Consider the following 13,021-nt stretch of genomic DNA (forward strand, 5'->3'; position numbering starts at 1 on the left):
AGAAGAAACACTATTCTCCCAAGAGTATGTTGCACTTTTGTCTTCTTGCCTTCAAAAGAAGATAAATTTATCTATGTCTGATATGGTTTGGCTGTGTCCCCACCCAAATCTCATCTTGAATTCCCACATGTGGTGAGAGGAACCAGATGGGAGGTAATTGAATCATGGGAGCAGGTCTTTCCCATGACATTCTTGTGATAGTGAGTAAGTCTCATGAGACCTGATGGTTATTATAAGGGGGATTTTTCCTGCACAGCCTGTCTTCTCTTATCTACTGCCATGTGAGATGTGCCTTTCACTTTCCACCATGATTGTGAAGCTTCCCCAGCCATGAGGAACTGTAACTCAAGTAAACCTCTTTCTTTTGTAAATTGCCCAGTCTTTGGTATGTCTTTATCAGTGGCATGAAAGCAGACTAATACAGTAAATTGGTACCCGTAGAGTGGGCATTGCTAAAAGGATACCATAAATATGGAAGCAACTTTGGAACTGGCAGAGGTTGAAACAGTTTGGAGGGCTGAGAAGAAGACAGGAAAATGTGGGAAAGTTTGAAACTTTCTAGAGACTTATTGAATGGCTTTGACCAAAAGCCTGATGGTGATATGGACAATAAGGTCCAGGCTGAAGTGCTCTCAGATGGAGATGAGAAACTTGTTGGGAACTGGAGCAAAGGTGACTCTTGTTATGTTTTAGCAAAGAGACTGGCAGCATTTTGCTCCTGCCCTGGAGATTTGTGAAACTTTTAACTTGAAAGAGATGATTTAGGGTATCTGGCAGAAGAAATTTCTAAGCAGCAAAGCATTCAAGAGGTGACTTGGGCGCTGTTAAAGGCATTCAGTTTTATAAGGAAAGCAGAGCATGAAAATTTGCAGCCTAACAATGTGATAGAAAAGAAAAACCCATTTTCTGAGGAGAAATTCAAGTCAGCTGAAGAAATTTGCATAAGTAACCAGGAGCCAAATGTTAATCCCCAATACCATGGGAAAAATCCAGGGCATGTCAGAGGTCTTCATGGTAGCCTCTCCCATCACAGGCCCAGAGGCCTAGGAGAAAATGGTTTCATGGGTCAGGCCCAGGGTCCCCATACTGTGTGCAGTCTAGGGACTTGGTGTCCTGCATCCAAGCCACTCCAGCCTCAGGCTGTTGCTTCAGAGGGTGGAAGCCCCAAGCCTTGGCAGCTTGCACATGGTGTTGAGCCTGTGGGTGCACAGAACTCAAGAACTGAGATTTGGGAACCTCCATCTAGATTTCAGAAGATGTATGGAAATGCCTGCATACACAGGCAAAAGTTTGCTGCAGGGGTGGGGCCCTCATGGAGAACCTCTACTAGGGCAGTGCAGAAGTGAAATTTGGGGTCAGAGCCCCCACACAAAGTCCCACTGGGGCACCACTTAGTGGAGCTGTGAGAAGAGAGCTATTGTCCTGCAGACCCTGCAATAGTAGATCCGCCAATAGCTTGCACCATGCCCCTGGAAAAGCCACAGACACTCAATGCCAACCCATGAAAGCAGCCAGGAGGAGGGCTATGCCCTGCAGAGCCACAGGGGCAGAGCTACTCAAGACCATGGGAACCCATCTCTTGCATTAATGTGACTTGAACAAGTGATATGGAGTCAAAGAAGATCATTTTGAAGCCTTAAGATTTGACTGCCCTGCTGGATTTTGAACTTGCATGGGGCCTTAGCCCCTTTGTTTTAGCCAGTCTCTCCCATTTGGAACTGTTGTATTTATCCAATGCCTGTACCCCGATTGTATCTAACAATTTATCTAAAAGGAGGTAGTTAACTTTACAGGCTCATAGGCAGAAGGGACTTGCCTTGTCTCGGATGTGACTTTGGACTGTGGACTTTTGAGTTAATGCTGAAATGAGTTAAGACTTTGGGGGACTGTTAGGAAGGCATGATTGGATTTGAAAGGTGAGAACATGACATTTGGGAGGGGCCAGGGCAGAATGATATGGTTTGGCTGTGTCCCTGCCCAAATCTCATCTTGAACTCCCATGTGTAGTGGGAGCGGCCAGGTGATAGGTAGTTGAATCATGAGGGGAGGTCTTTCCCATTCTGTTCTCATGATAGTGAGTAAATCTAATGAGATCTGACAGTTATTATAAGGGAGAGTTTTCCTGCACAAGCTCCTGCCACCATGTGAGATGTGCCTTTTGCCTTCCATCATGATTGTGAGGCCTCTTCAGCCATGTGGAACTGTAAGTCCAATAAATGTCTTTCTTTTGCAAATTGCCCAGTCTCATGTATGTCTTTATCAGCAGCATAAAAACGAACTAATGCAAAGCCTTACACAGTTTAGCATGAAACTCTCTCTCTTATTATAGGTTCAGAAATACTTGATCAGAATTCAAGATAGGGTAAAGGAAACTTTATGTTTTCCCCTTTTATTACTTTTATATTCACCTTTCTTCTTCTCAGACACTCCTGTACACAAACACTTTCTTTGTCAGCAACATCTGCAAAAGTTCCTATGCACATTATATTCAAGCAAATTCTCAGGAGTTCACAACTCAATCATAGTCTTCAAATTGGACTCAGCTAAGACATGTTTATATACAAAAAAGGAGACAAGGTATAGAATCAATATGTGGTTTTGTGGGCTGAATTTTGTCCCCACTCCCAAATTCATATGTTGAAGTCCTAACTCTTAGTTAAATAAGGTAATTAGGGTGGCCTCTAATCCAATGTAACTGATGTCCTTAAAGAAGAGGAAATTAGGACACAGATATGTATGTGTACAGAGTTAAGACTGTCTCCAGAATTTGTGGGTTCTTGGTCTCGCCGACTTCAAGACAGAAGCTGTGGACCCTCGTGGTGAGTGTTACAGTTCTTAAAGATGGTGTGCCTGGAGTTTATTCCTTCAGATGTTCAGATGTGTCCGCAATTTCTTTCTTCTGGTGGGTTCATGGTCTCGCAGGCTTCAGGAGTGAAGCTGCAGACATTCGTGGTGAGTGTTACAGCTCATAAAGGTGGTGCAGACCCAAGGAGTGAGCAGCAGCAAGATTTATTGTGAGCAGGTTGCCACTACTGGCTTGGGCAGCCTGCTTTTATTCCCTTATCTGATCCCACCCACATCCTACTAATTTTTCCATTTTATGGAGAACTGATTGGTCCATTTTACAGAGTGCTGATTGGTGCATTTACAATCCCTGAGCTAGACACAGAGCACTGATTGGTACGTTTACAAACCTTGAGCTAGACACTGAGTGCTGATTGGTGCATTTATAATCGTTTAGCTAGACACAAAAATTCTCCAAGTCCCCACTAGATTAGCTAGACACAGAGCACTGATTGGTGCATTTACAAATCTTGAGCTAGATAGAGTGTTTATTGGTGCATTTACAATCCTTTAGCCAGACATAAAAGTTCTCCAAATCCCCACCTGACTCAGGAGCCCAGCTGGCTTTGCCTAGTGGATCCCATGCCAGGGCCACAGGCAGAGCTGCCTGCCAGTCCCGCACCACGTGCCGGCACTCCTCAGCCCTTGAGCGGTTGATGGAACCCGGCACTGCAGAGCAGGGGAGGCTCCGGCCTCATGGGAGCCCATGGTGGGGGACGGGGCTCAGGCATGGTGGACTGCATGTAAATGTAGGGCATTTTAAAAAGTGAAATATTGGCATCTATTAAATATAAAAAAGGCAAACCGAGTTAGGGCATACATATATGGTATAGGAAACTCCAATTGTCTTCAAGACATATGTGACTGTAATGTTAAACCAAGATGTATTCATTAGCGTTCTCCCTAATCTCATATGCCTGAGATTCTTCTGAAAGCTTACATTGGGATTCTAAGCAAAAATCTAGTTTGCTAGATGGACTGAGACTCTGGCTGAGTCCTCCTTCTAAGACAAGTCCATAATCTCACCCCTATCCTTTATTCAGGAATATCTCTGGCTCTGTAGTTACACAGCTCTTTAGTAGACCATCACAGTTCACTTAAGAGAACCAGAGGAACATAGCAAATGTCCCACCTAGACCTGTTTCTTTGGTTAGTCAATTTTGGTGGGGGGAAGTGCAAAGGCATAAACTCTTGTGAGGAGACCGGAGACTCCAAAGGCATGAGACTTGGCCCATGATAAGTAGAAGAAAATATCCATATTAGGAAAGGAAGAGTGCAAATCCAAGTTAAATATGACAACTTTGCCCCTTAAGATTTCCACATGTGGATATGCATGCTTGATCAAGATGAAGATATCCCTGGTTTCACGTGGCTTAACTTGGCACATATGAGCACCATTTCGCTTCTCAGTTTGGTTGCATCTCTGGCCAGGTTTCAATAGTCTCACAGTAGAAATTTTTGACATTAAATGTATGCCTGTAAAGCACTTTAGAGATATTTGAAAAATATTTTTATTTTAAGAAAAATATTCAACATGACAGAATACACTAATATATCTATTAATAACTTGAACTGAAACATACATACAATATAGATGATACAGAATTTCAGCAAACACAGCCCCTACTGCAACGTTTGCAGTCAACACCCCTTTGTGTTTACAGTATGGTATTTCTCACATATGCATTTAGAGTGGGCATTTGCAATGTAACTGGTCATGCATTTTGTCTACAAATAAAACATTTAAGTGAAGAGAATAGCATCAAAATGTATTTTCAATTCAAATTAAAAAGTTTATAAAACTTCAATTCAGTAAACATAATAAATTCCTTAAGGTGTATAAGTGTAGTGATTGAGAAGACAGGCTGCTACTAGTAACTACTTTTGTGAGCTGGGGCAAGTTACTTCACCTTCTACCTCTCATTTCCTCCTTTGTAAAAGGGTAATGTAACTCCTGGAGGTGTTGTGAGGATTAAGTGAGTTCGTATGTATGAGAACTGCTTACAACAAGGCCTGGCACATAGATAGGGCTCCATACATTTTGGTTGTTGCTGTTATTGGTCTATTGCAAGCACTGCCCTTGGTGTACCAGTGCAAACAAAGGTAAATGAGCAGTAGTCCGTACCTTCAAGATGCAGAAACCTGAAATACATACAAAGAGGTATAATTCAACTCAGTCTGCAAGAAGAGTTATAACCGAGACACAAAGTACAGTTAGTAGTACCCAGGGAGGGCAGGTTTACAACAAGGGATACATTTGATATGGGTCTTAAGGAATGAGTAAGATTTTGACAGGTAGAAGGGAAAATGAGAGAACAATAAAATATTTTGGACAGATGAAGCAGCAGATAAATTTATGAATGTAGGAGATACAAGGGACCACATGTATTCCAAATTAGCTACAATGTAGTATACGGTATCAATGCAACTAACACCCTTTACTATGTCCAATGGCAGCCTCCACAAATCTATTTCAACATTGTTTCCTGCTGATTCTGATTTGCCCCAGAATCCTTAGTGTAGGGCTCAAGAAACAAACATTACCTCTTCACCAATTTGGCTTGGGTAATGAAATCTGTTTGCTACCTCAGGTATAGGATAGCTGCAAGGTGGTGGGGGGTGATAGGAGTAGCTAAAGTCAAAAAGTTAAAAAATAGTAATAATTACTATATATCCAGTGTTTATTATACACCCTCATATAGGTTATCTAATTTAATTCTCACAAAAAATATGTAAGGTAGGCATTTTTCTTTCCATTTTCAATATATAAAGAAACAGATTGCAAAAGTTAAGAATCATTTCTAATGGTTCCAATTGTGCCTGTAAAGCATGGTCCATTAGCTTGAAAATGTGGGAGTCAGAGTTTAAACTTAGGGCTTTTAACATCTAAAACCTGCTTTCTTAATCACATTATGATGCTGAATCTCATTTAAAACAACATGGAGGTAAACTGAAATCAGTCACAAACCAGGTCTTAATTTCATGTTAATAATTTTTGAACTTTATTCTGTACATAAAGGGAAGATATTGGAGGCTTTTGAGCAGAATAGTTTGATTGGATTTGCCCTGTAGGAAGAAAACTCTGGTGGCAGGATGAAAAATATATGAAAACTAAGGAGACCAGAGACGGAACAATCAATTTGTTGACAGAGAAGTGGGAGTATGAGTAAAAAGGAGATAACAGAATCAAATTATAGCTTCAAAATGAAATTCATAGGACTTGTTGACTGTATGAAGAGAGAGAACATTTCTGAAATTCTGAGTTTGGTGCCTTGCCAATTGACATGAGCAGGAAGAGAGTGAGTTAAGTTTGAGACACTTATGGACTATACAGATGGAGATTATCTATCAATTAGTATATGTAAGGTTTAACCTATTAAGTTTTGATCTAGTCAAAAAAAAAACAAAAAACAAACAAACAAACAAAAAAAACGCCAATAAACAATGGACTAATGGAACTCTAGACAGTTCCAGGATATAACAAGAATGGGCACATTTCCCAATGACATTAAAATGTGGAGGGGAGAAAATGAGAAAAACGTTACAAGATTTAAGTTAAAAGAACAATTTGATGTTATCAGAGATATACTTTTTTTCATTAACTCACTTCTTTATAAGCACAAGGTAGATTCATTATGTCATTTTCATTCTTCCATGGTAGAGAATTCTTGCCCAGTTGTAAATAAACTTAGTGCTAGGGCTCTCAGCAGTCTGACCTACTTAGCTAAGTTGTTATTATTATTATTATTGGATTTGTAGTTTAATTCTGGTGAGAAATTGTCAGAATGATAACCCCTGGGACTGATACATAGTAGAATACTCAATTTGTTGGAAAGCATGTATGTTAGCAAATTTCAATTCCTGTATTCTTTTAAACATACTGAAATTCTTGAGCATGGCAAGGTGTGAAAGGTATTTCATGTTTTTATTCCAACTCTAACCATCAACTAGAATTTATATTATATTAATACCCAGTAAATATCATTCCGAAGAATATTTCTGTGTAGCTGACAGGTAATGCATGTATATCCTTATGGGACTTTAGGAAAGTAGCCAAGGCAGATAAGGAAACATAAAAAAGAGAGCAATTAGACACTAAAACCCAAAGTAGCCTACAGACATGGAAATAGATGCTGAGAAAACAACACCCACTAATTCTTATAATAAGATCAAACTTTGGTAGTTAATAAACTTAATTAATCTCTATATTACAAATACTAAATTTTCTAATAATTCAATATAGTATCTTACATTAAAATAATTACAATCTTTCATAATGCAATGAGAGTAAAAAGGTGATTTGTCTTTCCCACAGGAAGCTGTTCAACAGCCAATAGACCTTAAGGTAAATTATTAACCAAATGTTGAACATGTTTCTAGGCTCTTATGGCTTATAATAGAGAACATGATCACTAGTCTTGAGAAGTTTAGGAGTAATAAAGTCATGGGAGATGTATAATAATCATGAATGCATTCATCTGAGCAGTTGTTAAAGGGAACAGGAAATAAAGCAAGCAATTTTTTTATTTAGAGATGATGCAAGTATTTATTAGAAAGAAAAGCCTCCCTTAAAAAGTAGGTCTTGAGACCAGGCGTGGTGGCTCACGCCTGTAATCCCAGCACTTTGGGAGGCCAAGGCGGGCAGATCACGAGGTCAGGAGATCGAGACCATTCTGGCTAAGACGGTGAAACCCCGTCTCTACTAAAAATACAAAAAAATTAGCCGGGCGCGGTGACAGGAGCCTGTAGTCCCAGCTACTCCGGAGGCTGAGGCAGGAGAATGGCGTGAACTCGGGAGGCGGAGCTTGCAGTGAGTGGAGATCGCCCCACTGCACTCCAGCCTGGGCGACAGAGCGAGACTCCGTCTCAAAAAAAAAAAAAAAAAAAAAAAAAACTAGGTCTTGATCTTTATGCTAAAAGAATAAAGAAAAGAGAAACTCATTCACCTCCTAAAGGAACAAGATTTGGAAATTAATCAGGGCTCTTAGTACTGTTGAATTATCTGTGTAATATCAACAGAACCTTAACTGAAATATCCTTTATTTAGAAAGTTTAAACAAATTAATGATTAAACATTGGGTAACATTGGCTGGCAATAATTTTATGTTATCTACTTTCAGAGAAATATGATTACTAATTCAAAACTGCAGGGAAAACGTGACAAATAATCAGGGTCTTGGCTGTAATTTTGATGCTTGGGTTGGGAGCCAACCTCCTCAGAAATCAGCTGGGTAGTTCCCTCTCCTTTCATGTCCTTGGCATGCAGAGCTCTGCCTGTCTCCAGAGTCCAGTTGTGAAGAATTTAAGGGAGGCCTCTCCCAAGGGTGTCAGTCCAAGGTATGTTTTCCATGCAGATTTCTACCAGAACCTCAATACAGCGAAGTTCACAATGTGACCGTCTTTCTATTTGGACTTCCCAATAATGTGAAAATATTTATCATGCTCTTTCCACCTCTGCTACTGTTTATTTAGTCTTTGCCTCTGAAAAGTATTGCCAAGAGGAAAATTTCCCTCATTTATTTTATTTCTAGTGTGACATCTTGCCTTGAAACCTGAGCATGGAGTATAGGCAGGAAAAGAGAAAAGAGGCTTCACTCTTTTCCTTCTTACATTAATACACAGTCTTGAGAGGAAACCCAGGATAAACGATAAAAGTCATGGGCTTATAAGATCTTGTGGAGTGACTTAATACACAGTCCTAATAATAGAGGTTTTATTTTACCTTCAAGGACACCTTTACAGCAAATACTCTTTGAGACAGTCTACTAAATAATTAAAAAGAAAGAAAGAAAGAAAGAAAGAAACAAAAACTGGAGTTTGAGTTCTTTATTCAGAAATTGAAAAGAAAATCTAAATTTTTATGCATTTTTTTGGTTGTCGGGGAAGGTGGAAAGTAGTAAGAGGTGTCAGAGACCTTTTGTTTTAAATTTTTGTACCCAAGAGGATAAAATTCAGTTATAGGTTACAAAAGAGCACATCTGGTTTAATGCTGAATAATCTTTTGGGGATGAAGGAACTGGGTATCTTGGCATAAAGTAAAGGGAAGATACTATCATATGCTGGGGTTTGACATAACAAATATATCAGAAAAAGTCATTAAAATGGAGATACATTTAAATCTGGCAAGAAAAAGGCAATAATGGGCCTTCCAAATACCACTTACAATTACCCGATCATGACAAGAAGCTCTACATAAAAGAAATGCTATGATCTCACTATTTTAAAAACCTACACTTTTAGAAAACTAGTGGATTTCAGTAAGGAAAAACTAATAGCTTAAGAATGTGACCACCATGACAAGGTATTGAGAAGTCAATTTTCCTCAGGTGGTTAGCGTGGACTCTGTAATGAACTAAATACTTGGAAATTTAATTTGAATTTTCCAAACTGTGTGCCCAAGTGTGCATGACTGAAACATATTTTCAGAAAGCTGTAAAATAATTGTATTTCTTGACAAGGACTAATAGACTGCTTACAGAAAGAACTTTTAAAAAAAATCTGAGGACTTCGAAGAGTAAGTATAGAGTCAACTATAATGCCACCATTTACAATTAGGGAGGGTTAGGAGTGGCAATTGGGAAATGATGAATTTGCAAGTTATATTGGGTCATGGTTCATTTTTTTTTTTTTCATTTTAAATCTACAATTCTGCATTTTTCTTTGCTTTTTTTTTTAAGTTACAAAAACTAGAAAATCTTCCACAATTTTACTCAAAGAATATCCCCAATGTTTAAAGACTGTTTGGTATTTTATTTCAAATATCAAAAATATTTTCAAATTGTATTTATTCTTAAAATTTCTAAAGCAATAAAATTCCAAGACCGCTCACTTAATGAGCACTAGGGCCATAATCCTTTGTTACTGAAAAATCTTGTGAATAGAATAAGAAAAGAGAACTGAACTTACCCTCAGAGGACTGATTGGTTAATAGGAGTTGCAGGTGGTGTGTTCAAACAGAACCTGGGGACCGCAGGAGACAGGAGAGTGAAGTGCTAAACAGGGTTGTATGGGACATGCTGCATAAACCCAAACACTGTAAAGAAGGTTGGGGAAAAGGAAGTCTGGGATATGAAATCTAATTTTGGAAGGAGCAGGACAAGAACATTAAAGAAAAGCGTTGTCTGCTTTACAACTTTGTATAGGCTTTGTTCATGATGTGCTCATGTTAACATTACAGGAGGCCAGAATGGACTGAATGTCACAGCCTTTATAACCCACACTGTGGCTGCAAGAAGAGACTCAAAGGAAAGACGATGCTCCCTGCCATTCCTCAGTGGCTGAAGTGTGTGGTCAGTCGTCATTCGTTGAGCCCTTACTAGTGTAAGACATGCTGCTGAACCATTAAGATATGCTCTCATTTAATCCTCATACTAACCTGAGAGACAGCTAATAGTATCTATACCTCATCTCCACTTTTTTTTGTCTTACAGAAGATACTGAGAGTCTGAGAGGTTAAATTACTTCAAAATCAAACAAAAAATACTGTAAAACTGGGATTTAACCCTCAAAGCGTGAACTCTGAAGTTCAAGCTTTACCCTAGGGCCTTAAGACACAGGAACTAGCATCAGAAATGCCTCAAAAACATGATGCTATTTGGTTTCTAGGTGCTGTAACTCAGCCCAGATCAGCGGCCTCTGTGCTGGAGCAGAAATGGAAGGAAAATTCCTGGGACTTTAGTGCTTCCTGCAGCCAGCCTCAGGCTTCTTCTGCAGATTCTGAGATGTAAAAATCCTACTTCTGCTCCAAAAGGAGAAAATGTGACTTGCAAGGAGAATGAAAGTCTCAAAGAGGTAAAGATGTGAATCTCTGACTAGTTTCTGCCTCTCTCCATCCTCCTCACTCACTTCCTACTACTTCCCAGTATCAAAGAGCATGTAAGAAAGGACAGCATTTGGAGGGGCAGGGCTCTTCAGCCCCTGCTTTGCTCTTTTCTAGGTACCTCTTCTTCTTCCTTGAAAGCCATTGTCCCTTTTATCAATGTGACACAGCCCTTTGAAAATGGACTCCTTGTTCTTGGAACTTGGCAGGGAAAAAAAGGCAGGGATTCATTTGCAGGTGAGTTAATTATTGTATCCTGGAAGGATGACTGCTACACCACAGCGCTGACTGGCATTTGCTGCTTATTAAGTATGACAGTTCATAAATGACGCTAATTGGAATGAAGCAACTTAAAAAGCATGTCTCAAAACAGAAGGATTTTATTCCAGATAGGTAAGATAGTTAATTCCCCTTCCCCTTATTACTTTCCCCCTGTGTCTATGAACACACTGACTAACTTTTCCCTATGGCTTGGCACAATTCATGAGCAGAGGAGGCGATGTGGAAGGATAAAAACATTACTCAGGCACACACTACGAAAGTTTCTAGCAGTTGGCAAGACTCAGTCTGACCTTTATGTTGAATTTTGCCATAGTTTTAATCACTTTACCATCACTTGCAGGAGAGAAAGCATCATTAAAAATGCCCTATTTAGGGAAAACTTCAGAGCCAAGACTAGGTGTATGTTCTCATTATTTCACATGTTGTCAGAGTAACCAGTACAGTGAAAAGACAGCCTTTTGAAGAAAACAAGTTTGTGGAAAGTGCTTAATTAAGGTAGGAGGACATTTTATTGAAATTATTTATATTTGCTATTAATATTTTTGACATTTTATGTTTATGCAGCAATAAATAAAATACATATGAGTTTATTGCATCCAAAACTTTACTTCTAATTTCCTACAACTGTATGCCAAAGCCCTTGTAAATTCTATGTCTTTTGCAAGAAGTTTTGGACTATCAACTGTATTCTTTATGTTTCTGTGTAGTTGGCTGATTTTTTAAGTATAGCTGGGATTTCATTTGCAAAAATTGTTAACTCACGTGTAGCATGTTAAAAGATTTTCTAATGTGTTTATCGATCAAAGGTAAACTAACTTTTTCTCTGTATGATACCTAACACCCATAGGATAAAACATTTGATTTCATAGTGATGATTACTACCGTCATTCATTTTATTTACTGTTCCTGTTTCTAATTTTGAAAATATCAAGACTGTTGAAAAGTTGCAATAAGGGTCCTTCAATTAGACTTATTAGTTGTTAACATTCAGTTGTCTGAGAGTTAATTGCAGACATCATGACACTCACTGCCAAATACTTCAACATTTCTCTCCTTAAAGGAGAACATTCTCCCACAAACCGCAATATAATTATCACTGAAATAATTAACATTGATACAATGCAACTATCTAAACCCACTACATAATCAAATTTCCAGAGTTGTCCCAATGAAATCCTTCTTCCATGCCCCTTCTTTCAAAATCCAATAAAGAATCATACATTGCATTTAGTTTTCAAGTCTGTCTATCCTCCTTTAATCTGAAGTAGTTCCCAGCTTTTAAAAAATTTCATGATATTGATATTTTTAGAGTCCAAACCATTTTTTTACACACTATCCCCTAAAATGAGTATTTTCTCATAATTAAATTCAGGTGAAATATTTATGTCAGGACTAATACACACGACATGCTGTGTCCTTCACGGAGCAGCCTGTCAGAAGTACATGACGTCAGTGTATCCTAGTTTGAAGAATTTAGCTTGATTACTTGGTTGAGGCGTGTCTGCTGAATTTCTTCATTGTAAAGATGCTCTTTTCTTTTTGTGATTAATAAGTAATCTGTGGGGTAATACTTTGAGACTGTGCAAATATCTTGCTCTTCAATGATTCTAACCCTGATGGTTTGGCATCCATGAATTCATATTGCTTGAATCAATCATTACTACAGTGTCAGCAAATGATTTTCTTATTTCATCATTTCTTCTATATTTATTAGTTATGTTTCTATAAAAAAGAGCTTTTCATTCATTTTCTCTTCAGCACTTGAGATTACTATTTTGAGGTATCATTAAGAGCTAGTGGATTCCTTCTTTGTTTAATGTATTATAATTTATTTCACTTATTATTTGTTATAATGCACAAATTGTCCCAAATTTGGCAGTGGAAGCCCTGCTAAGCTCTGCTATTCATTTCAATTGCTATATCCACTTAACTTCATCATTGGAAATTGGTTTTCAAGCACTTTTAAATAAACTTTAGTCTATTGGTAGTGATACTTCAACCCCTTATCAAATTCATTTTTACCTGTGAAAAATCATATGTTTCAGCTCCAACATGTCAAGAACTTGGAAGTTTTCA

The 13,021-nt window shown here is 38.5% G+C and overlaps 1 long non-coding RNA gene across 1 annotated transcript; it reads left to right on the forward strand.

The window, feature by feature from the left end:
* Positions 1 to 10,072: 10,072 nt before the first annotated feature.
* Positions 10,073 to 10,898, forward strand: LOC111541725. Its single transcript, XR_002731361.2, has 3 exons — positions 10,073 to 10,164; positions 10,450 to 10,635; positions 10,781 to 10,898. It is a non-coding gene; the product is annotated as an uncharacterized LOC111541725 (long non-coding RNA).
* Positions 10,899 to 13,021: the final 2,123 nt, after the last annotated feature.

The sequence above is a fragment of the Piliocolobus tephrosceles genome, chromosome 2, assembly GCF_002776525.5.
Source record: "Piliocolobus tephrosceles isolate RC106 chromosome 2, ASM277652v3, whole genome shotgun sequence".
Classification (NCBI taxonomy): Eukaryota; Metazoa; Chordata; class Mammalia; order Primates; family Cercopithecidae; genus Piliocolobus; species Piliocolobus tephrosceles.